Source organism: Triticum urartu, chromosome 3 (assembly GCF_003073215.2).
Source record: "Triticum urartu cultivar G1812 chromosome 3, Tu2.1, whole genome shotgun sequence".
In the NCBI taxonomy this organism is placed as follows: Eukaryota; Viridiplantae; Streptophyta; class Magnoliopsida; order Poales; family Poaceae; genus Triticum; species Triticum urartu.
In genome coordinates this window covers 593,115,779-593,141,417 of record NC_053024.1, presented here as the reverse complement: position 1 = coordinate 593,141,417, position 25,639 = coordinate 593,115,779, and positions in this window count along the sequence as shown.

Below are 25,639 nucleotides of genomic sequence, written 5' to 3'. Positions count from 1 at the left end.
CAACCGATCCAAACGCTGCTCCGACTCACATCTCAACGACGGTCGACTCCAAATAGGAAGAAGCGCTCATCCAGTTCCTCCGTGAGAACTGGGACATCTTCGCATGGAAGCCTGCTGACATGCCTGGAGTTCCCAGGGGGCTGGCTGAGCACCGTCTACGAGTCGACCCAAAATTTAAACCTGTGAAAGAACATCTTCGATGGTCCGCCGTCCAGAAGAGGAAGGCCATTGGCGAGGAGGTGGCTCGGCTCTTAGCAGCGGAGTTCATCCGAGAAATTTACCACTCCGAGTGGCTCGCCAATGTTGTCATGGTCCCCAAGAAGGACAAGTCACTTCGCATGTGCATTGATTTCAAGCATATCAATCGGGCCTACCCAAAAAATCATTTTCCTCTCCCCCGCATCGACCAGATAGTCAACTCGACTGCGGGATGTGAGCGTTTGTCTTTCCTAGATGCCTATTCCGGGTACCATCAGATCCGTCTATACGGGCCCGACGAGATCAAAACAACTTTCATCACTCCATTCGGGTGCTTCTGTTATGTCACCATGCCGTTCGGCCTCAAGAATGCCGGAGCCACGTTCATGAGGATGATTCAGAAGTGTTTGCTCACTCAAATCAGTCGGAATGTGGAGGCATACATGGATGATATTGTGGTCAAGTCACAGAAGGGTTCCGACCTGCTGACTGACCTTGCTGAAACCTTTGCCAACCTCAGGAGGTATGATATCAAGCTCAATCCTTCAAAGTGCACGTTCGGAGTTCCAGGTGGGAAGTTACTCGGTTTTCTCGTTTCCGAACGGGGAATCGACGCCAATCCTAAAAAAATTGGTACTATACTCCGGATGAAACGTCCTGTGCGTGTGCATGACGTCCAGAAACTTACAGGATGCTTGGCCACTTTAAGTCGATTCATCTCTCACCTCGGTGAAAAGGCATTGCCTCTTTACCGACTGATGAAGAAGTCCGACAAGTTCGAGTGGACTCCAGAAGCTGATGCAGCGTTTACAGAGCTCAAAGCTCTGCTCTCCACCCAGCCGGTGCTTGCTGCCCCAATCAGCAAGGAGCCTTTGCTGATTTACATTGCAGCCACAGGACAAGTTGTCAGTACAGTACTTACGGTCGAGCGGGAAGAAGAAGGAAAGGCCTTCAAAGTTCAGCGCCCAGTATATTATGTTTCTGAAGTTTTGACTCCTTCAAAGCAAAGATATCCTCATTACCAGAAGCTTGTATATGGGATTTATATGACCACGAAGAAGGTTGCACATTACTTCTCTGATCATTCCATTACAGCCGTCAGCAACGCTCCACTATCAGAGATTTTGCACAACAGAGATGCAACTGGTCGAGTGGCCAAATGGGCGATTGAACTTCTTCCCCTAGATATCAAGTTTGAGGCAAAGAAAGCTACCAAGTCCCAAGCAATTGCAGATTTCGTCGCCGAGTGGATCGAACAGCAACTTCCGACTCAAGTTCACTCGGAGCACTGGACCATGTTCTTCGATGGATCTAAGATGCTGAATGGTTCCGGTGCTGGGGTAGTATTGGTTTCCCCCCGAGGAGATAAGCTCAGATATGTTCTCCAGATTCACTTCAATTCCTCCAATAACGAAGCGGAATATGAAGCACTTTTGTATGGGTTGCGCATGGCCATTTCACTCGGCGTCCGTCGCCTCATGGTTTATGGCGACTCAGATTTGGTGGTTAATCAGGTGATGAAAGAATGGGACGTCAGAAGTCCAGTTATGACTGGTTATTGCAATGCAGTGAGAAAGTTAGAGAAGAAATTCGAGGGGTTAGAGCTTCATCACATCCCCCGACTGAAAAATCAAGCGGCTGATGATTTGGCAAAGATAGGCTCCAAGAGAGAAGCCATCCCCAGAAATGTGTTTTTGGAACACATCCACTCGCCATCAGTCCAAGAAGATCCTTTTACAGATGAAGCCCCGCAGCCAAAGAGTGCCACAGATCCGACTGAAGTTGAAATTCTGGCAGTGGTTGACCTAATCATGGAAGTTTTGGCAATCACCCCTGACTGGACGATACCGTACATCGCGTATATCCTGAGAAAGGAACTCCCGGAGGACGAAGAAGAGGCTCGACAGATCATCCGTTGATCCAAGGCCTTTACAGTCATAAAGGGACAGTTGTATAGAGAAAGCGCGACTGGAGTCGGTCAGAAGTGTATAACACCAGAAGAAGGTCAGATAATCCTTGATGATATCCACTCAGGGACCTGTGGTCATCATGCGTCCTCTCGGACCATTGTGTCTAAAGCATACCGAGCGGGATTTTACTGGCCAAGAGCGAATGAAATGGCAAAAGAGATAGTCGACAAGTGTGAAGGGTGCCAGTTCTACTCCAACATGTCACACAAGTCTGCATCAGCCCTGAAGACCATTCCACTCGTCTGGCCCTTCGCTGTTTGGGGACTGGACATGGTTGGCCCATTGAGAACAGGCAGGAGCGGTTTCACACATGTGCTTGTGGCAGTCGACAAGTTTACCAAATGGATTGAAGCTAAGACTATCAAGAATCTTGATGCTTGCACTGCTATCAGTTTCGTCAGAGAGTTAACATTCAGATATGGAGTCCCGCATAGCATCATCACCGACAATGGGTCAAACTTTGATTCAGACAAGTTCAGAGCTTTTTGCGCCTCTCAAGGCACATGAGTCGACTACGCATCGGTCGCCCACCCCCAGTCGAATGGACAAGAAAAAAGGGAAAATGGTCTGATTCTCAAAGGACTAAAGCCTCGGCTGATGCGTGATCTCAAGCATGCAGCAGGCGCTTGGGTCGACGAGCTTCCATCAGTTCTGTGGGGATTGAGGACCACCCCGAATCGGTCGACTGGAAGAACTCCGTTCTTTCTGGTTTACGGAGCGGAAGCAGTCCTGCCGAGTGATCTACTTCACAATGCACCTCGAGTCGAGCTTTATACCGAAGATGAAGCAGAACAAGCCCGGCAAGACATAGTCGACCTCCTGGAAGAAGAAAGAGAAATGGCTATGATCCGATCGACCATTTATCAGCAAGACTTGCGTCGATTCCATGCCAGAAATGTGAAGAGTCGAGCCTTCCAAGAAGGAGATTTGGTCCTCCGAGTGGATCAACAGAAACCACACAAGCTCGCTCCTACTTGGGAAGGTCCCTTCATCGTCACCAGAGTCCTACACAATGGAGCGTATCACCTTTACAATGTCGATCGCTAGATCGATGAGCCACAAGCTTGGAATGCAGAACTGCTCCGCCCCTTTCACACTTGAATTCTCACTCGGATGAGATGTAATAAGAAAAACTTCTGTAGTCTATTTATCAAAGACAGGAGTGTTACAAATTTTCCTATAATTGTTGTTGATTTTGTTTGCGTGTGAAATTCCCCACTGGGTGTACACCCAGTGGGTGGCTTAGCTGCGAATCCGTTTCGCCTAAGTTTGTAAAAAAAATCCTACCAAGTGGTGAGCCAGACTCCCACTCAGAGGCTTAGCTGCAGCCCAGTGCTCGCCTAAGTGTTTAAAAATCCTACCGAGTGGAGAGCCAGACTCCCACTCGGAGGCTTAGCTGCAGCCCAGTGCTCGCCTAAGTGTTTAAAAATCCTACCGAGTGGAGAGCAAACCTCCCACTCAGAGGCTTAGCTGCAGCCCAGTGCTCGCCTAAGTGTTTAAAAATCCTACCGAGTGGTGAGCCAGACTCCCACCCGGAGGCTTAGCTGCTGCCCACTGCTCGCCTAAGTGTTTAAAAATCCTACCGAGTGGTGAGCCAGACTCCCACTCGGAGGCTTAGCTGCAGCCCAGTGCTCGCCTAAGTGTTTAAAAATCCTACCGAGTGGTGAGCCAGACTCCCACTCGGAGGCTTAGCTGCAGCCCAGTGCTCGCCTAAGTGTTTAAAAATCCTACCGAGTGGAGAGCAAACCTCCCACTCAGAGGCTTAGCTGCAGCCCAGTGCTCGCCTAAGTATTTAAAAATCTTACCGCGTGGTGAGCAGACCTCCCACTCGGGGGGCTTAGCTGCAGTCCAGTACTCGCCTAAGTTTGAAAAAATCCTACCGAGTGGAGAGCAGACCTCCCACTCGGGGGCTTAGCTGCAGTCCAGTACTCGCCTAAGTTTGAAAAAATCCTACCGAGTGGAGAGCAGCCTCCCACTCGGGGGCTTAGCTGCAGTCTAGTGCTCTCCTAAGTATTTAAAAATCCTACCGAGTGGTGAGCAGACCTCCCACTCGGGGGGCTTAGCTGCAGTCCAATACTCGCCTAAGTTTGAAAAAATCCTACCGAGTGGAGAGCAGACCTCCCACTCGGGGGCTTAGCTGCAGTCCAGTACTCGCCTAAGTTTGAAAAAATCCTACCGAGTGGAGAGCAGCCTCCCACTCGGGGGCTTAGCTGCAGTCTAGTGCTCGCCTAAGTATTTAAAAATCCTACCGAGTGGTGAGCAGACCTCCCACTCGGGGGGCTTAGCTGCAGTCCAGTACTCGCCTAAGTTTGAAAAAATCCTACCGAGTGGAGAGCAGACCTCCCACTCGGGGGCTTAGCTGCAGTCCAGTACTCGCCTAAGTTTGAAAAAATCCTACCGAGTGGAGAGCAGATCTCCCACTCGGGGGCTTAGCTGCAGTCCAGTACTCGCCTAAGTTTGAAAAAATCCTATCGAGTGGAGAGCAGACCTCCCACTCGGGGGCTTAGATGCAGTCCAGTACTCGCCTAAGTTTTTAAAATCCTACCGAGTGGAGAGCAGACCTTCCACTCGGAGGCTTAGCTGCAGCCCAGTGCTCGCCTAAGTACGGAATACATCCCAATCCGCAAGGACGACGAGGTGCAAATCGACTGCTACCTTCTCCTTCAGAGTTGCACCACAAATACAAAGTTATTTCGAGTGAAGAACAAGTTCCACTCGACAAATAATTCATGAAGATATTAAATCAAGTTCAGATAAGATCCAAAGGTTCTAGACCGCAGATCAAAGTACTCGAGCCTCCAGCTCGACAGAGTTTAACGGTTACAAAATCCACTCGGCATTCCGAGGCAAATTTAAAGTGAAGCATAAAAGTTTTTATTCCTCATGCGGAGGACTGGAAGGGGCGACGAACTCGTCCAAGTCGATCCCGTCTGCAATGCGAGTGGAAGCAGCAATGGAAGTCTCCATGAAGTCTTGAAAGTTGTGCTTCCTGGTATTGGCAACTTGGATGGCGGCCAACTTTTCTTCTCGCGCCTCCTTGCAGTGGACGCGGACCAGAGACAGAGCGACGTCAGCGCCACATCTAGCAGAAGATTTCTTCCATTCCGCCACTCGACCTAGGACTTCATTCGGTCGAGTCATCAGGGACTCGAGGTCATTCTGAAGCGTCGTCCTAGGCCAGAGTGACGTGTCGATCCGTGACATCGCAACCTTCAACCGAGCAAGATAGTCAACAACGCCGGCAACACGAGATTCTAGTCGGAGCACGTTCATAGCAGCCTCGTCCTTCACTAGAGAATTGATGGGGTCCAAGTCTGTCTCCACTCGACTGGTCTCCTCTTCGAAGTTCTGGCAGAATTCTATAAACACAATTCAAGGATAAGTCAGTGGCTCTACGCAGATTTGGTAACTGCAAGTCAGTCGGGCCGGAGTAATTACCCTCGAGCATGACAAACAGCTTCTTGGCGAGTCCACCGAGATAAGCCTCCAGATTGTTCCTCTTCCTCGCCAGTTCACTTGCCTTGTCATTCAGAGCTATATTTCCATTCTTCAGACGGCTGACCTCTCGATTAGCCGTGTCGAGAGCATTTTTCAGCGGGGAGTTTTCCTTTTCAAGAGTACCGACTGAAGCCAGTTTTTCTTCAGCAAGCTTCGTTTTGTTCAGGGCCTCCTTCTGCACTTCGGCAAGGTCTTGATCCTTCTTCTTCAGAGCCTCCTCCATTTTGTCTGCGAAATAGCAAGTGAGATCAACATCGAGGATGGCCAGAAAGAAAGGACAGTCGACAAAAGCTCACCAGCCATACATTTTGCTTCGTCCCTCGCCTTCTGCAAGTTCTCCTGAGCAAGCTTCAAGTCAAGGTTCAGCTGGATCTGTTTGTTCTCCAACTCAGTGTAGCGAGCCACAAGTTCGCAGGATTTCTGCAAAAAATCAGTCGACAGACATCCAAGATAAGTTGCTTCCGAGTAACCAAGAGACAATGATTGTTGGAAATATGCCCTAGAGGCAATAATAAAAGGATTATTATTATATTTCCTTGTTCATGATAATTTTCTTTATTCATGCTATAACTGTGTTATCCGGAAATCGTAATACATGTGTGAATAATATACACCAACATGTCCCTAGTAAGCCTCTAGTTGACTAGCTCGTTGATCAATAGATAGTCATGGTTTCCTGACTATGGGCATTGGATGTCATTGATAACGAGATCACATCATTAGGAGAATGATGTGATGGACAAGACCCAATCCCAAACATAGCACAAGATCGTATAGTTCGTTTGCTAGAGTTTTCCAATGTCAAGTATCTTTTCCTTAGACCATGAGATCGTGTAACTCCCAGATACCGTAGGAGTGCTTTGGGTGTACCAAACATCACAACGTAACTGGGTGACTATAAGGGTATACTACGGGTATCTTCGAAAGTGTCTGTTGGATTGACACGGATCAAGACTAGGATTTGTCACTCCGTATGACGGAGAGGTATCACTGGGCCCACTCGGTAATGCATCATCATAATGAGCTCAAAGTGACCAAGTGTCTGGTCATGGGATCATGCATTACGGTACGAGTAAAGTGACTTGCCGGTAACGAGATTGAACGAGGTATTGGGATACCGACGATCGAATCTCGGGCAAGTAACATACCGATTGACGGAGGGAATTGTATACGGTGTTGCTTGAATCCTCGACATCATGGTTCATCCGATGAGATCATCGAGGAGCATGTGGGAACCAGCATGGGTATCCAGATCCCGCTGTTGGTTATTGACCGGAGAGCGATCTCGGTCATGTCTACATGTCTCCCGAACCCGTAGGGTCTACACACTTAAGGTTCGGTGACGCTAGGGTTGTAGGGATATGTATATGCAGTAACCCGAATGTTGTTCGAAGTCCCGGATGAGATCCCAGACGTCACGAGGAGTTCCAGAATGGTCCGGAGGTAAAGAATTATATATAGGAAGTACTATTTCGGCCATCGGGACAAGTTTCGGGGTCACCGGTATTGTACCGGGACCACCGGAAGGGTCCCGGGGGTCCACCGGGTGGGGCCACCTATCCCGGAGGGCCCCATGGGCTGAAGTGGGAAGGGATCCATCCCAAAGTGGGCTGGGGTGCCACTTCCCCTAGGACCCATGCGCCTAGGGTGGGGGAAACCCTAAAGGAAGAGTCCTAGAAGGGGAAGGTGTTGGGGAACGTTGCAGAAAACAAAAATTTTCCTACGGTTTCACCAAGATCCATCTAGGAGTTCATCTAGCAACGAGTGATTAGATGCATCTACGTACCTTGTAGATCGCGAGCGGAAGCGTTCAAAGAACGGGGATGATGTAGTCGAACACGACGTGATTCAAATCACCGATGATCAAGCACCGAACGGACGGTGCCTCCGCGTTCAACACACGTACGGAACGGATGACGTCTCCTCCTTTCTTGATCCACAAGGGGGGAAGAGAGGTTGATGAAGATCCAGCAGCACGACGGCGTGGTGGTGGATGCAGGGCGTCACAGTAGCAGGGCTTCGCCTATACTACAAGAGAGAGACGTAACGGGGAGAGAGGAAGCACCAAAGGCTGGGGTATGAAATCCCTCCTCTCCCCCACTATATATAGGAGGGCCAAGGGGGGGTGGTGCGCAGCCTAGGAGATCCAATCTCCTAGGTGCGGCGGCCAGGGGAGGGTTTCCCTCCCCCCCAAGGCACCTCGGGGTGCCTTCCACCACTTGGACTCCTCCGTGGTGGAAACCCTAGGCGCATGGGCCTAGTAGGGCTGGTGCCCTTGGCCCATATAGGCCAAGGCGCACCCCCTACAGCCCATGTGGCCCCCGGGACAGGTGGCCCCACCCGGTGGGCCCCCGGGACCCCTCCGGTGGTCCCGGTACAATACCGATAACCCCGAAACTTGTCCCGATGGCCGAAACAGCACTTCCAATATATAATTCTTTACCTCCGGACCATTCCGGAACTCCTCGTGACGTCCGGGATCTCATCCGGGACTCCGAACAACATTCGGATTACTGCATATACATATGTTCATAACCCTAGCATCACCGAACCTTAAGTGTGTAGACCCTACGGGTTCGGGAGACAAGTAGACATGACCGAGACGACTCTCCGGTCAATAACCAACAGCGGGATCTGGATACCCATGATGGCTCCCACATGCTCCACAATGATCTCATCGGATGAACCACGATGTCGAGGATTAATCAACCCCGTATACAATTCCCTTTGTCAATCGGTATGTTACTTGCCCGAGACTCGATCGTCGGTATCCCAATACCTTGTTCAATCTCGTTACCGGCAAGTCACTTTACTCGTACCGTAACGCATGATCCCGTGACCAACCACTTGGTCACCTTGAGCTCATAATGATGATGCATTACCGAGTGGGCCCAGTGATACCTCTCCGTTATATGGAGTGACAAATCCCAGTCTCGATCCGTGTCAACCCAACAGACACTTTCGGAGATACCTGTAATGCACCTTTATAGTCACCCAGTTACGTTGTGACGTTTGATACACCCAAAGCACTCCTACGGTATCCGGGAGTTACACGATCTCATGGTCAAAGGAAAAGATACTTGACATTGGAAAAGCTCTAGCAAACGAACTACACGATCTTTGAGCTATGCTTAGGATTGGGTCTTGTCCATCACATCATTCTCCTAATGATGTGATCCCGTTATCAATGACATCCAATGTCCATAGCCAGGAAACCATGACTATCTGTTGATCAACGAGCTAGTCAACTAGAGGCTTACCAGGGACATATTATGGTCTATGTATTCACACGTGTATTACGATTTCCGGATAATACAGTTATAGCATGAATAAAGACAATTATCATGAACAAAGAAATATAATAATAATACTTTTATTATTGCCTCTAGGGCATATATTCCAAAGTCTCCCACTTGCACTAGAGTCAATAATCTAGTTACATTGTGATGAATCGAACACCCATGGAATTCTGGTGTTGATCATGTTTTGCCCTAGGGAGAGGTTTAGTCAACGGATCTGCTACATTCAGGTCCGTATGTACTTTACAACTCTATGTCTCCATCTTGAACATTTTCACGAATGGAGTTGAAGCGACGCTTGATGTGCCTGTCTTCTTGTGAAACCTGGGCTCCTTGGCAAGTGCAATAGCTCCAGTGTTGTCACAGAAGAGTTTGATTGGCCCCGACGCATTGGGTATGACTCCTAGGTCGGTGATGAACTCCTTCACCCAATATGCTTCATGCTGCCTCCCGAGGCTGCCATGTACTCCGCTTCACATGTAGATCCCGCCACGATTGCTCTGCTTGCAGCTGCACTAGCTTACTGCTCCCCCATTCAACATATACACGTATCCGGTTTGTGACTTAGAGTCATCCAGATCTGTTGTCGAAGCTAGCGTCGACGTAACCCTTTACGACGAGCTCTTCGTCACCTCCATAAACGAGAAACATTCCTTAGTCCTTTTCAGGTACTTCAGGATATTCTTGACCGCTGTCCAGTGTTCCTTGCCGGGATTACTTTGGTACCTTCCTACCAAACTTACGGCAAGGTTTACATCAGGTCTGGTACACAGCATGGCATACATAATAGAACCTATGGCTGAGGCATAGGGGATGACACTCATCTCTTCTATATCTTCTGCCGTGGTCGGACATTGAGCCGAGCTCAATTTCACACCTTGCAACACAGGCAAGAACCCCTTCTTAGACTGATCCATATTGAACTTCTTCAATATCTTATCAAGGTAGGTGCTTTGTGAAAGACCTATGAGGCGTCTTGATCTATCTCTATAGATCTTGATGCCTAATATATAAGCAGCTTCTCCAAGGTCCTTCATTGAAAAACTCTTATTCAAGTAGGCCTTATGCTGTCCAAGAGTTCTATATCATTTCCCATCAAAAGTATGTCATCTACATATAATATGAGAAATGCTACAGAGCTCCCACTCACTTTCTTGTAAACGCAGGCTTCTCCATAAGTCTGCGTAAACCCAAACGCTTTGATCATCTCATCAAAGCGAATGTTCCAACTCCGAGATGCTTGCACCAGCCCATAAATCGAGCGTTGGAGCTTGCACACCTTGTCAGCATTCTTAGGATCGACAAAACCTTCCGGCTGCATCATATACAATTCTTCCTTAAGGAAACCATTAAGGAATGCCGTTTTGACGTCCATTTGCCATATTTCATAATCATAGAATGCGGCAATCGCTAACATGATTCGGACGGACTTCAGCTTCGCTACCGGTGAGAAAGTCTCATCGTAGTCAACCCCTTGAACTTGTCGATAACCCTTAGCGACAAGCCGAGCTTTATAGATGGTCACATTACCATCCGCGTCTGTCTTCTTCTTAAAGATCCATTTATTTTCTATGGCTCGCCGTTCAACGGGCAAGTCAGTCAAAGTCCATACTTCGTTTTCATACATGGATCCTATCTCGGATTTCATGGCTTCTAGCCATTTGTCGGAATCCGGGCCCGCCATCGCTTCTTCATAGTTCGAAGGTTCACCGTTGTCTAACAACATGATTTCCAAGACAGGGTTGCCGTACCACTCTGGTGCGGAACGTGTCCTTGTGGACCTTCGAATTTCAGTAGGAGCTTGATCAGAAGTATCTTGATCATCATCATTAACTTCCTCTCTAGTCGGTGCAGGCACCTCAGGAACATTTTCTTGAGTTGCGCCCATTTTCCGGTTCAAGAGGTAATACTTCATCAAGTTCTACTTTCCTCCCACTTACTTCTTTCGAGAGAAACTCTTTCTCTAGAAAGGATCCATTCTTGGCAACAAAGATCTTGCCTTCGGATCTGAGGTAGAAGGTATACCCAATAGTTTCTTTAGGGTATCCTATGAAGACGCATTTTTCCGACTTGGGTTCGAGCTTTTCTGGTTGAAGTTTCTTGACATAAGCATCGCATCCCCAAACTTTTAGAAACGACAGCTTAGGTTTCTTCCCAAACCATAATTCATACGGTGTCGTCTCAACGGATTTCGACGGAGCCCTATTTAAAGTGAATGCGGCAGTCTCTAAAGCATAGCCCCAAAAAGATAACGGTAAATCGGCAAGAGACATCATAGATCGCACCATATCTAATAGAGTGCGATTACGACGTTCGGACACACCATTACGCTGAGGTGTTCCAGGCGGCGTTAGTTGTGACACTATTCCACATTTTCTTAAGTGTGTGCCAAATTCGTGACTCAAGTATTCTCCTCCACGATCTGATCGTAGAAACATGATTTTCCTGTCACGTTGATTCTCAACTTCACTCTGAAATTCCTTGAACTTTTCAAAGGTTTCAGACTTGTGTTTCATTAAGTAGACATACCCATATCTACTTAAGTCATCAGTGAGGGTGAGAACATAACGATAGCCACCGCGAGCCTCAACACTCATTGGACCGCACACATCAGTATGTATGATTTCCAATAAGTTGGTTGCTCGCTCCATTGTTCCTGAGAACGGAGTCTTGGTCATTTTACCCATGAGGCATGGTTCGCACGTGTCAAATGATTCATAATCAAGAGACTCTAAAAGTCCATCTGCATGGAGCTTCTTCATGCGTTTGACACCTATGTGACCAAGGCGGCAGTGCCACAAGTATGTGGGACTATCATTATCAACTTTACATCTTTTGGTATTCACACTATGAATATGTGTAGTAATACGCTCGAGATTCATTAAGAATAAACCATTGACTATCAGAGCATGACCATAAAACATATCTCTCATATAAATAGAACAACCATTATTCTCGGATTTAAATGAGTAGCCATCTCGTATTAAACGAGATCCTGATACAATGTTCATGCTCAATATAGGCACTAAATAATAATTATTGAGGTTTATAACTAATCCCGTAGGTAAATGTAGAGGTAGCATGCCGACGGCGATCACATCGACCTTGGAACCATTCCCGACGCGCATCGTCACCTCATCCTTCTCCAGTTTCCGTTTATTCCGCAGCTCCTGTGGTGAGTTACAAATATGAGTAACGGCACCGGTATCAAATACCCAGGAGTTACTACGAGTACTGGTAAGGTACACATCAATCACATGTATATCAAATATACCTTTGGTGTTGCCGGCCTTCTTATCCGCTAAGTATTTGGGGCAGTTCCGCTTCCAGTGACCCTTCCCTTTGCAATAAAAGCACTCTGTCTCAGGCTTGGGTCCATTCTTTGACTTCTTCCCGACAGCTTGCTTGCCGGGCGCAGCAACTTCCTTGCCGTCCTTCTTGAAGTTCCTTTTACCCTTGCCCTTCTTGAACTTAGTGGTTTTATTCATCATCAACACTTGATGTTCCTTCTTGACTTCTACCTCTGCTGATTTCAGCATAGCAAATACTTCAGGACTGGTCTTTACCATCCCCTGCATATTGAAGTTCATCACAAAGCTCTTGTAGCTTGGTGGAAGCGACTGGAGGATTCTGTCAATGACCGCGTCATCCGGGAGATTAACTCCCAGCTGAGTCAAGCGGTTATGTAACCCAGACATAGTGAGTATGTGCTCACTGACAGAACTATTTTCCTCCATCTTACAGCTGAAGAACTTATTGGAGACTTCATATCTCTCGATCCGGGCATGAGCTTGAAAAACCATTTTTAGCTCTTCGAACATCTCATATGCTCCATGTCTCTCAAAACTCTTTTGGAGCCCCGGTTCTAAGCTGTAAAGCATGCCGCACTGAACGAGGGAGTAGTCATCAGTACGTGTCTGCCAAGCGTTCATAGCGTCTTGGTTCTGTGGGATGGGTGGATCACCTAGCGGTGCTTGTAGGACATAATCTTTCTTGGCAGCTATGAGGATGATCCTCAGGTTCCGGACCCAGTCCGTATAGTTGCTGCCATCGTCTTTCAGCTTGGTTTTCTCTAGGAACGCGTTGAAATTGAATACAACGTTGGCCATTTGATCTACAGGACATATTGTAAAGATTTTAGACTAAGTTCATGATAATTAAGTTCATCTAATCAAATTATTAATGAACTCCCACTTAGATTAGACATCCCTCTAGTCATCTAAGTGTTACACGATCCAAGTCAACTAAGCCGTGTCCGATTAACACGTGAGACGGACTAGTCATCGTCGGTGAACATCTCCATGTCGATCGTATCTTCCATACGACTCGTGTTCGACCTTTCGGTCTCTGTGTTCCGAGGCCATGTCTTCACATGCTAGGCTTGTCAAGTTAACCCTAAGTGTTTTTGCATGTGTAAAACTTCTTACACCCGTTGTATGTGAACGAAAGGATCTATCACACCCGATTAACACGTGGTGCTTCGAAGCGACGAACTGTAGCAACGGTGCACAGTTAGGGGAGAACACTTCTTGAAATTGTTGTAAGGGATCATCTTATTTACTACCGTCGTTTTAAGTAAACAAGATGCAAAACATGATAAACATCACATGTAATCAAATAATAATAGTGACATGATATGGCCAATATCACATAGCTCCTTTGATCTCCATCTTGGGGCTCCATGATCATCCTTGTAGATCGTCATACTCATCGACATGTAAGTCGTGATTCCTTGTACAAGAACATGATCAATCTCATACATCACATATATCATTCATCACATCCTTTTGGCCATATCACATCACATAGCATACCCTTGCAAAAACAAGTTAGACGTCCTCTAATTGTTGTTTGCATGTTTTACGTGGCTGCTATGGGTTTCTAGCAAGAACGTTTCTTACCTACGCAATGACCACAACGTGATATGCAAATTGCTATTTACCCTTCATAAGGACCCTTTTCATCGAATCCGATCCGACTAAAGTAGGAGAGACAGACACCCGCTAGCCACCTTATGCAACTAGTGCATGTCAGTCGGTGGAACCTGTCTCACGTAAGAGTACGTGTAAGGTTGGTCCGGGACGCTTCATCCCACGATGCCGCCGAATCAAGATAAGACTAGTAACGGCAAGCATATTGAACAAAATCAACGCCCACAACTACTTTGTGTTCTACTCGTGCAAGAGAACTACGCATAGACCTAGCTCATGATGCCACTGTTGGGGAACGTTGCAGAAAACAAAAATTTTCCTACGGTTTCACCAAGATCCATCTAGGAGTTCATCTAGCAACGAGTGATTAGATGCATCTACGTACCTTGTAGATCGCGAGCGGAAGCGTTCAAAGAACGGGGATGATGTAGTCGAACACGACGTGATTCAAATCACCGATGATCAAGCACCGAACGGACGGTGCCTCCGCGTTCAACACACGTACGGAACGGATGAACGTCTCCTCCTTTCTTGATCCAGCAAGGGGGGAAGAGAGGTTGATGAAGATCCAGCAGCACGACGGCGTGGTGGTGGATGCAGGGCGTCACAGTAGCAGGGCTTCGCCTATACTACAAGAGAGAGACGTAACGGGGAGAGAGGGAAGCACCAAAGGCTGAGGTATGAAATCCTCCTCTCCCCCACTATATATAGGAGGGCCAAGGGGGGGTGGTGCGCAGCCTAGGAGATCCAATCTCCTAGGTGCGGCGGCCAGGGGAGGGTTTCCCTCCCCCCCAAGGCACCTCGGGGTGCCTTCCACCACTTGGACTCCTCCGTGGTGGAAACCCTAGGCGCATGGGCCTAGTAGGGCTGGTGCCCTTGGCCCATATAGGCCAAGGCGCACCCCCTACAGCCCATGTGGCCCCCCGGGACAGGTGGCCCCACCCGGTGGGCCCCCGGGACCCCTCCGGTGGTCCCGGTACAATACCGATAACCCCGAAACTTGTCCCGATGGCCGAAACAGCACTTCCTATATATAATTCTTTACCTCCGGACCATTCCGGAACTCCTCGTGACGTCCGGGATCTCATCCGGGACTCCGAACAACATTCGGATTACTGCATATACATATCTTCATAACCCTAGCGTCACCGAACCTTAAGTGTGTAGACCCTACGGGTTCGGGAGACAAGCAGACATGACCGAGACGACTCTCCGGTCAATAACCAACAGCGGGATCTGGATACCCATGATGGCTCCCACATGCTCCACGATGATCTCATCGGATGAACCACGATGTCGAGGATTAATCAACCCCGTATACAATTCCCTTTGTCAATCGGTATGTTACTTGCCCGAGACTCGATCGTCGGTATCCCAATACCTTGTTCAATCTCGTTATCACTTTACTCGTACCGTAATGCATGATCCCGAGATCATCGTTCGGTATCCCAATACCTTGTTCAATCTCGTTACCGGCAAGTCACTTTACTCGTACCGTAATGCATGATCCCGTGATCAACCACTTGGTCACCTTGAGCTCATAATGATGATGTATTACCGAGTGGGCCCAGTGATACCTCTCCGTTATATGGAGTGACAAATCCCAGTCTCGATCCGTGTCAACCCAACAGACACTTTCGGAGATACCTGTAATGCACCTTTATAGTCACCCAGTTACGTTGTGACGTTTGATACACCCAAAGCACTCCTACGGTATCCGGGAGTTACACGATCTCATGGTCAAAGGAAAAGATACTTGACATTGGAAAAGCTCTAGCAAACGAACTACACGATCTTTGAGCTATGCTTAGGATTGGGTCTTGTCCATCACATCATTCTCCTAATGATGTGATCCCGTTATCAATGACATCCAATGTCCATAGCCAGGAAACCATGACTATCTGTTGATCAACGAGCTAGTCAACTAGAGGCTTACTAGGGACATATTATGGTCTATGTATTCACACGTGTATTACGATTTCCGGATAATACAGTTATAGCATGAATAAAGACAATTATCATGAACAAAGAAATATAATAATAATACTTTTATTATTGCCTCTAGGGCATATTTCCAACAGGCAATATCCCAACAGGGGGAAGGCACCTCCTAGGTGCCTTGGGGAGGAGGGATTCCTCCCTTGGCCGCCGCCCCCCTAGGAGATTGGATCTCCTAGGGCCGGCGCCCCCCCTAGGCCCCCTATATATAGTGGGGGGAGGGAGGACCTCTCACCCCGCCTTTGGTGCCTCCCTCTCCCTCTCCAACACATCCTCCTCCTCCATAGTGCTTGGCGAAGCCCTGCGAGTACTGCAGCTCCACATCACCACCACGCCGTCGTGCTGCTGCTGGAGCCATCTTCCTCAACCTCTCCTTCCCCTTGCTGGATCAAGAAGAGGAGACGTCACGCTGACCGTACGTGTGTTGAACACGGAGGTGCCGTCCGTTCGGCGCTAGGATCTCCGGTGATTTGGATCACGTCGAGTATGACTTCCTCATCCCCGTTCTTTGAACGCTTCCACTCGCGATCTGCAAAGGTATGTAGATGCATCCGATCACTCATTGCTAGATGAACTCATAGATGGATCTTGGTGAAACCGTAGGAAATTTTTTGTTTTCTGCAACGTTCCCCAACAGTGGCATCATGAGCTAGTTCTATGCGTAGTTCTCTTTGCACGAGTAGAACACAATTTCTTGTGGGCGTAGATGTTGTCAACTTTCTTGCCGCTACTAATCTTATTTTGCTTCAGCAGTATTGTGGGATGAAGCGGCCCGGACCAACCTTACACATACACTTACGTGAGACCGGTTCCACCGACTAACATGCACTAGTTGCATAAGGTGGCTGGCGGGTGTCTGTCTCTCCCACTTTAGTTGGAGCGGATTCGATGAAAAGGGTCCTTGTGAAGGGTAAATAGAAGTTGACAAATCATGTTGTGGATTTCACGTAGGTAAGAAAACGTTCTTGTTAGAACCCTATTGCAGCCACGTAAAACTTGCAACAACAATTAGAGGACGTCTAACTTGTTTTTGCAGCAAGTGCTTTGTGATATGATATGGCCAAAGTTGTGATGAATGATGAATGATATATATGTGATGTATGAGATGTTCATGCCTATTGTAATAGGAATCACGACTTGCATGTCGATGAGTATGACAACCGGCAGGAGCCATAGGAGTTGTCTTTATTTTTTGTATGACCTGCGTGTCATTGAGAAACAGGATGATCATGGAGCCCCAAGATGGAGATCAAAGGAGCTATGTGATATTGGCCATATCATGTCACTATTATTATTTGATTACATGTGATGTTTATCATGTTTTGCATCTTGTTTACTTAAAACGACGGTAGTAAATAAGATGATCCCTTACAACAATTTCAAGAAGTGTTCTCCCCTAACTGTGCACCGTTGCTACAGTTCGTCGCTTCGAAGCACCACGTGTTAATCGGGTGTGATAGATCCTTTCGTTCACATACAACGGGTGTAAGAAGTTTTACACATGCAAAAACACTTAGGGTTAACTTGACAAGCCTAGCATGTGAAGACATGGCCTCGGAACACAGAGACCGAAAGGTCGAACACGAGTCGTATGGAAGATACGATCGACATGGAGATGTTCACCGACGATGACTAGTCCGTCTCACGTGTTAATCGGACACGGCTTAGTTGACTTGGATCGTGTAACACTTAGATGACTAGAGGGATGTCTAATCTAAGTGGGAGTTCATTAATAATTTGATTAGATGAACTTAATTATCATGAACTTAGTCTAAAATCTTTACAATATGTCCTGTAGATCAAATGGCCAACGTTGTATTCAATTTCAACGCGTTCCTAGAGAAAACCAAGCTGAAAGACGATGGCAGCAACTATACGGACTGGGTCCGGAACCTGAGGATCATCCTCATAGCTGCCAAGAAAGATTATGTCCTACAAGCACCGCTAGGTGATCCACCCATCCCACAGAACCAAGACGCTATGAACGCTTGGCAGACACGTACTGATGACTACTCCCTCGTTCAGTGCGGCATGCTTTACAGCTTAGGGTTAACTTGACAAGCCTAGCATGTGAAGACATGGCCTCGGAACACAGAGACCGAAAGGTCGAACACGAGTCGTATGGAAGATACGATCGACATGGAGATGTTCACCGACGATGACTAGTCCGTCTCACGTGTTAATCGGACACGGCTTAGTTGACTTGGATCGTGTAACACTTAGATGACTAGAGGGATGTCTAATCTAAGTGGGAGTTCATTAATAATTTGATTAGATGAACTTAATTATCATGAACTTAGTCTAAAATCTTTACAATATGTCCTGTAGATCAAATGGCCAACGTTGTATTCAATTTCAACGCGTTCCTAGAGAAAACCAAGCTGAAAGACGATGGCAGCAACTATACGGACTGGGTCCGGAACCTGAGGATCATCCTCATAGCTGCCAAGAAAGATTATGTCCTACAAGCACCGCTAGGTGATCCACCCATCCCACAGAACCAAGACGCTATGAACGCTTGGCAGACACGTACTGATGACTACTCCCTCGTTCAGTGCGGCATGCTTTACAGCTTAGAACCGGGGCTCCAAAAGAGTTTTGAGAGACATGGAGCATATGAGATGTTCGAAGAGCTAAAAATGGTTTTTCAAGCTCATGCCCGGATCGAGAGATATGAAGTCTCCAATAAGTTCTTCAGCTGTAAGATGGAGGAAAATAGTTCTGTCAGTGAGCACATACTCACTATGTCTGGGTTACATAACCGCTTGACTCAGCTGGGAGTTAATCTCCCGGATGACGCGGTCATTGACAGAATCCTCCAGTCGCTTCCACCAAGCTACAAGAGCTTTGTGATGAACTTCAATATGCAGGGGATGGTAAAGACCAGTCCTGAAGTATTTGCTATGCTGAAATCAGCAGAGGTAGAAGTCAAGAAGGAACATCAAGTGTTGATGATGAATAAAACCACTAAGTTCAAGAAGGGCAAGGGTAAAAGGAACTTCAAGAAGGACGGCAAGGAAGTTGCTGCGCCCGGCAAGCAAGCTGTCGGGAAGAAGTCAAAGAATGGACCCAAGCCTGAGACAGAGTGCTTTTATTGCAAAGGGAAGGGTCACTGGAAGCGGAACTGCCCCAAATACTTAGCGGATAAGAAGGCCGGCAACACCAAAGGTATATTTGATATACATGTGATTGATGTGTACCTTACCAGTACTCGTAGTAACTCCTGGGTATTTGATACCGGTGCCGTTACTCATATTTGTAACTCACCACAGGAGCTGCGGAATAAACGGAAACTGGAGAAGGATGAGGTGACGATGCGCGTCGGGAATGGTTCCAAGGTCGATGTGATCGCCGTCGGCATGCTACCTCTACATTTACCTACGGGATTAGTTATAAACCTCAATAATTATTATTTAGTGCCTATATTGAGCATGAACATTGTATCAGGATCTCGTTTAATACGAGATGGCTACTCATTTAAATCCGAGAATAATGGTTGTTCTATTTATATGAGAGATATGTTTTATGGTCATGCTCTGATAGTCAATGGTTTATTCTTAATGAATCTCGAGCGTATTACTACACATATTCATAGTGTGAATACCAAAAGATGTAAAGTTGATAATGATAGTCCCACATACTTGTGGCACTGCCGCCTTGGTCACATAGGTGTCAAACGCATGAAGAAGCTCCATGCAGATGGACTTTTAGAGTCTCTTGATTATGAATCATTTGACACGTGCGAACCATGCCTCATGGGTAAAATGACCAAGACTCCGTTCTCAGGAACAATGGAGCGAGCAACCAACTTATTGGAAATCATACATACTGATGTGTGCGGTCCAATGAGTGTTGAGGCTCGCGGTGGCTATCGTTATGTTCTCACCCTCACTGATGACTTAAGTAGATATGGGTATGTCTACTTAATGAAACACAAGTCTGAAACCTTTGAAAAGTTCAAGGAATTTCAGAGTGAAGTTGAGAATCAACGTGACAGGAAAATCATGTTTCTACGATCAGATCGTGGAGGAGAATACTTGAGTCACGAATTTGGCACACACTTAAGAAAATGTGGAATAGTGTCACAACTAACGCCGCCTGGAACACCTCAGCGTAATGGTGTGTCCGAACGTCGTAATCGCACTCTATTAGATATGGTGCGATCTATGATGTCTCTTGCCGATTTACCGTTATCTTTTTGGGGCTATGCTTTAGAGACTGCCGCATTCACTTTAAATAGGGCTCCGTCGAAATCCGTTGAGACGACACCGTATGAATTATGGTTTGGGAAGAAACCTAAGCTGTCGTTTCTAAAAGTTTGGGGATGCGATGCTTATGTCAAGAAACTTCAACCAGAAAAGCTCGAACCCAAGTCGGAAAAATGCGTCTTCATAGGATACCCTAAAGAAACTATTGGGTATACCTTCTACCTCAGATCCGAAGGCAAGATCTTTGTTGCCAAGAATGGATCCTTTCTAGAGAAAGAGTTTCTCTCGAAAGAAGTAAGTGGGAGGAAAGTAGAACTTGATGAAGTATTACCTCTTGAACCGGAAAATGGCGCAACTCAAGAAAATGTTCCTGAGGTGCCTGCACCGACTAGAGAGGAAGTTAATGATGATGATCAAGATACTTCCAATCAAGCTCCTACTGAAATTCGTAGGTCCACAAGGACACGTTCCGCGCCAGAGTGGTACGGCAACCCTGTCTTGGAAATCATGTTGTTAGACAACGGTGAACCTTCGAACTATGAAGAAGCGATGGCGGGCCCGGATTCCGACAAATGGCTAGAAGCCATGAAATCCGAGATAGGATCCATGTATGAAAACGAAGTATGGACTTTGACTGACTTGCCTGTTGAGCGGCGAGCCATAGAAAATAAATGGATCTTTAAGAAGAAGACAGACGCGGATGGTAATGTGACCATCTATAAAGCTCGGCTTGTCGCTAAGGGTTATCGACAAGTTCAAGGGGTTGACTACGATGAGACTTTCTCACCGGTAGCGAAGCTAAAGTCCGTCCGAATCATGTTAGCAATTGCCGCATTCTATGATTATGAGATATGGCAAATGGACGTCAAAACGGCATTCCTTAATGGTTTCCTTAAGGAAGAGTTGTATATGATGCAGCCGGAAGGTTTTGTCGATCCTAAGAATGCTGACAAGGTGTGCAAGCTCCAACGCTCGATTTATGGGCTGGTGCAAGCATCTCGGAGTTGGAACATTCGCTTTGATGAGATGATCAAAGCGTTTGGGTTTACGCAGACTTATGGAGAAGCCTGCGTTTACAAGAAAGTGAGTGGGAGCTCTGTAGCATTTCTCATATTATATGTAGATGACATACTTTTGATGGGAAATGATATAGAACTCTTGGACAGCATCAAGGCCTACTTGAATAAGAGTTTTTCAGTGAAGGACCTTGGAGAAGCTGCTTATATATTAGGCATCAAGATCTATAGAGATAGATCAAGACGCCTCATAGGTCTTTCACAAAGCACATACCTTGATAAGATTTTGAAGAAGTTCAATATGGATCAGTCTAAGAAGGGGTTCTTGCCTGTGTTACAAGGTGTGAAATTGAGCTCAGCTCAATGTCCGACCACGGCAGAAGATATAGAAGAGATGAGTGTCATCCCCTATGCCTCAGCCATAGGTTCTATTATGTATGCCATGCTGTGTACCAGACCTGATGTAAACCTTGCCGTAAGTTTGGTAGGAAGGTACCAAAGTAATCCCGGCAAGGAACACTGGACAGCGGTCAAGAATATCCTGAAGTACCTGAAAAGGACTAAGGACATGTTTCTCGTTTATGGAGGTGACGAAGAGCTCGTCGTAAAGGGTTACGTCGACGCTAGCTTCGACACAGATCTGGATGACTCTAAGTCACAAACCGGATACGTGTATATGTTGAATGGTGGAGCAGTGAGCTGGTGCAGCTGCAAACAGAGCATCGTGGCGGGATCTACATGTGAAGCGGAGTACATGGCAGCCTCGGAGGCAGCACATGAAGCAATATGGGTGAAGGAGTTCATCACCGACCTAGGAGTCATACCCAATGCGTCGGGGCCGATCAAGCTCTTCTGTGACAACACTGGAGCTATTGCACTTGCCAAGGAGCCCAGGTTTCACAAGAAGACAAGGTACATCAAGCGTCGCTTCAACTCCATTCGTGAAAATGTTCAAGATGGAGACATAGAGATTTGTAAAGTACATACGGACCTGAATGTAGCAGATCCGTTGACTAAACCTCTCCCTAGAGCAAAACATGATCAACACCAGAATTCCATGGGTGTTCGATTCATCACAATGTAACTAGATTATTGACTCTAGTGCAAGTGGGAGACTGTTGGAAATATGCCCTAGAGGCAATAATAAAAGGATTATTATTCTATTTCCTTGTTCATGATAATTGTCTTTATTCATGCTATAACTGTGTTATCCGGAAATCGTAATACATGTGTGAATAATAGACACCAACATGTCCCTAGTAAGCCTCTAGTTGACTAGCTCGTTGATCAATAGATAGTCATGGTTTCCTGACTATGGGCATTGGATGTCATTGATAACGAGATCACATCATTAGGAGAATGATGTGATGGACAAGACCCAATCCTAAACATAGCACAAGATCGTATAGTTCGTTTGCTAGAGTTTTCCAATGTCAAGTATCTTTTCCTTAGACTATGAGATCGTGTAACTCCCGGATACCGTAGGAGTGCTTTGGGTGTACCAAACGTCACAATGTAACTGGGTGACTATAAAGGTATACTACGGGTATCTCCGAAAGTGTCTGTTGGGTTGACACGGATCAAGACTGGGATTTGTCACTCCGTATGACGGAGAGGTATCACTGGGCCCACTCGGTAATGCATCATCATAATGAGCTCAAAGTGACCAAGTGTCTGGTCACGGGATCATGCATTACGGTACGAGTAAAGTGACTTGCCGGTAACGAGATTGAACGAGGTATTGGGATACCGACGATCGAATCTCGGGCAAGTAACATACCGATTGACGAAGGGAATTGTATACGGGGTTGCTTGAATCCTCGACATCGTGGTTCATCCGATGAGATCATCGAGGAGCATGTGGGAACCAGCATGGGTATCCAGATCCCGCTGTTGGTTATTGACCGGAGAGCGATCTCGTTCATGTCTACATGTCTCCCGAACCCGTAGGATCTACACACTTAAGGTTCGGTGACGCTAGGGTTGTAGGGATATGTATGTGCAGTAACCCGAATGTTGTTCGGAGTCCCGGATGAGATCCCGGACGTCACGAGGAGTTCCGGAATGGTCCGGAGGCAAAGAATTATATATAGGAAGTACTATTTCGGCCATCGGGACAAGTTTCGGGGTCACCGGTATTGTACCGGGACCACCGGAAGGGTCCCGGGGGTCCACCGGGTGGGGCCACCTATCCCGGAGGGCCCCATGGGCTGAAGTGGGAAGGGATCCAGCCCAAAGTGGGCTGGGGCGCCACTTCCCCTAGGGCCCATGCGCCTAGGGTGGGGGAAACCCTAAAGGAAGAGTCCTAGAAGGGGAAGGCACCTCCTAGGTGCCTTGGGGAGGAGGGATTCCTCCCTTGGCCGGCGCCCCCCTAGGAGATTGCATCTCCTAGGGCCGGCGCCCCCCCTAGGCCCCCTATATATAGTGGGGGGAAGGGAGGACCTCTCACCCCTTGCCTTTGGTGCCTCCCTCTCCCTCTCCAACACATCCTCCTCCTCCATAGTGCTTGGCGAAGCCCTGCCGGAGTACTGCAGCTCCATCACCACCACGCTATCATGCTGCTGCTGGAGCCATCTTCCTCAACCTCTCCTTCCCCCTTGCTGGATCAAGAAGGAGGAGACGTTACGCTGACCGTACGTGTGTTGAACACGGAGGTGCCGTCCGTTCGGCGCTAGGATCTCCGGTGATTTGGATCACGTCGAGTACGCCTTCCTCATCCCCGTTCTTTGAACGCTTCCGCGCGTGATCTACAAAGGTATGTAGATGCAATCCGATCACTCGTTGCTAGATGAACTCCTAGATGGATCTTGGTGAAACCGCAGGAAAATTTTTGTTTTCTGCAACGTTCCCCAACAATGATGGCGTTTCTAAGACTACAGCCGAATCAAAAACATTCGACAGTAGTATCGGGGACTACACCCAGTGGGTGCACTCAGCGTGCCCCCACTGGTTCGACCAAAAAAATCAAGGCCTGACCAGACCGAGTGAAGAAGTTCAGCTAAAGCAACACAATATAAAGACTACAGTCGACTGCCAGCAGTCCACCGTAGTCTCGGGGACTACACCCAGTGGGTGCACTTAGCGTGCCCCCACTCGTCAAAAAGATTAATAGACACACCCAGTGGGCGTACAGATATAAAGATCTTCGGAAAAGAGATTCTTCAGATAGCATATCCTAACAGAACAAGCGGTGAATTGACTGACCTGGATGTTGCTCTGAAGAGCTGAGCTCGCGTCATAAGCTGCTTGGCTGGCTTCCCGAACCACCTTCACTTGCTCCATCATGATCCCCGCCTGGCGTATAGCCTCTTTAGCGGCACCCACTTGGTCCTCAGGGACGTGGTGTGTGGCAAAAAGCGAAGGCGGATTTGCAGTTGACGTTGAAGGCCGGACACTCGTCAGAGGTTCAGCGAAGGTCACAGAAACCCGAGTGGTATCACCACCCTCCCGGACTGCGGCCTCAGGCGCCGGAGTAGTTTGTGGGGTCTTGCCAGCCGGCGCCCTCCTGTTCCTTCGCGCCCTCAGCGGCACTTCGTTGTCATCATCAGGGAGGTCAATGACATGAGGAGGAGCTACAAGAAAAATCCAATCGACCGGAATTATAAGAAATCGTCAGTCGACTAAAAGCAGAGCATCAGTAATCGTACCGGGGTTGGAGGTAACAGCGTCTTCCATCTCTTGATCATCGTCCTTGGCGGAGATCTCCGAGGTGGAAGCACTGCAAATTTCGAAAGTCAGTCAGCTTATTCAATGAGTCGACCAAGAGTCCATCACGTTCGACAAAGGAAAACAAATTCTACTATTACCCAGAAATGGTGGGGACAGTCATCTTCATCTTGGGCAGAGCCTTGGGCGGCTTGGACGGCGTCGCGCGTGGGTGCTTGGGAGCTTTTTCTGTCGGCGCTAGAGATGAGGTCCGAGGGCGCTTCAACGACTGCCCAACAGGGACAGTCGCCTTACCACGTTCCCGCGCAGGGTCGTGTGTAAGCTTGGATCGCCGTTCCGAGCGGGGAGGTTCGACTTCTTCCTCCTCCTCTTCACTGGAGTCGTCGTCGTCATCCCCCTCTCCTTCGCCGTCAGATTCCCACTCTTCTCCCTCGTCTCCACTTTCGCCTCCGCTCGCCTCTCCTTCCTCGGCCTGCTCCTGTGCTCCATTGGGTGTCGAGTACATCTCAGTAGTGGCCTAGAGGACAACAAACGAGACAAAAGTCAATCGACTGATCCAAAAAGAACAAATAAAGAAAGCAAGATCACAGTCGGAAATGCAAGGTCAGACCTTGTCCACTTCGTATGTTTGGTCGAGTGGAGGAATCCTCCTGGCTCCTCGGGGGTTGTCCTTGTTCCCTGTGATACTCGACAGCCACCCTTCCAACATCTCGTTAGTGACCTCCTCTGGGTGAATCCGAGTGGTGTCTTCGAGACCCGAGTACAGCCACATCGGGTGGTCACGAGCCTGAAGCGGTTGGATGCGCCTCCGAAGGAAGACTTCCAACAAGTCCATGTCAGTCACACCCTCGCGGA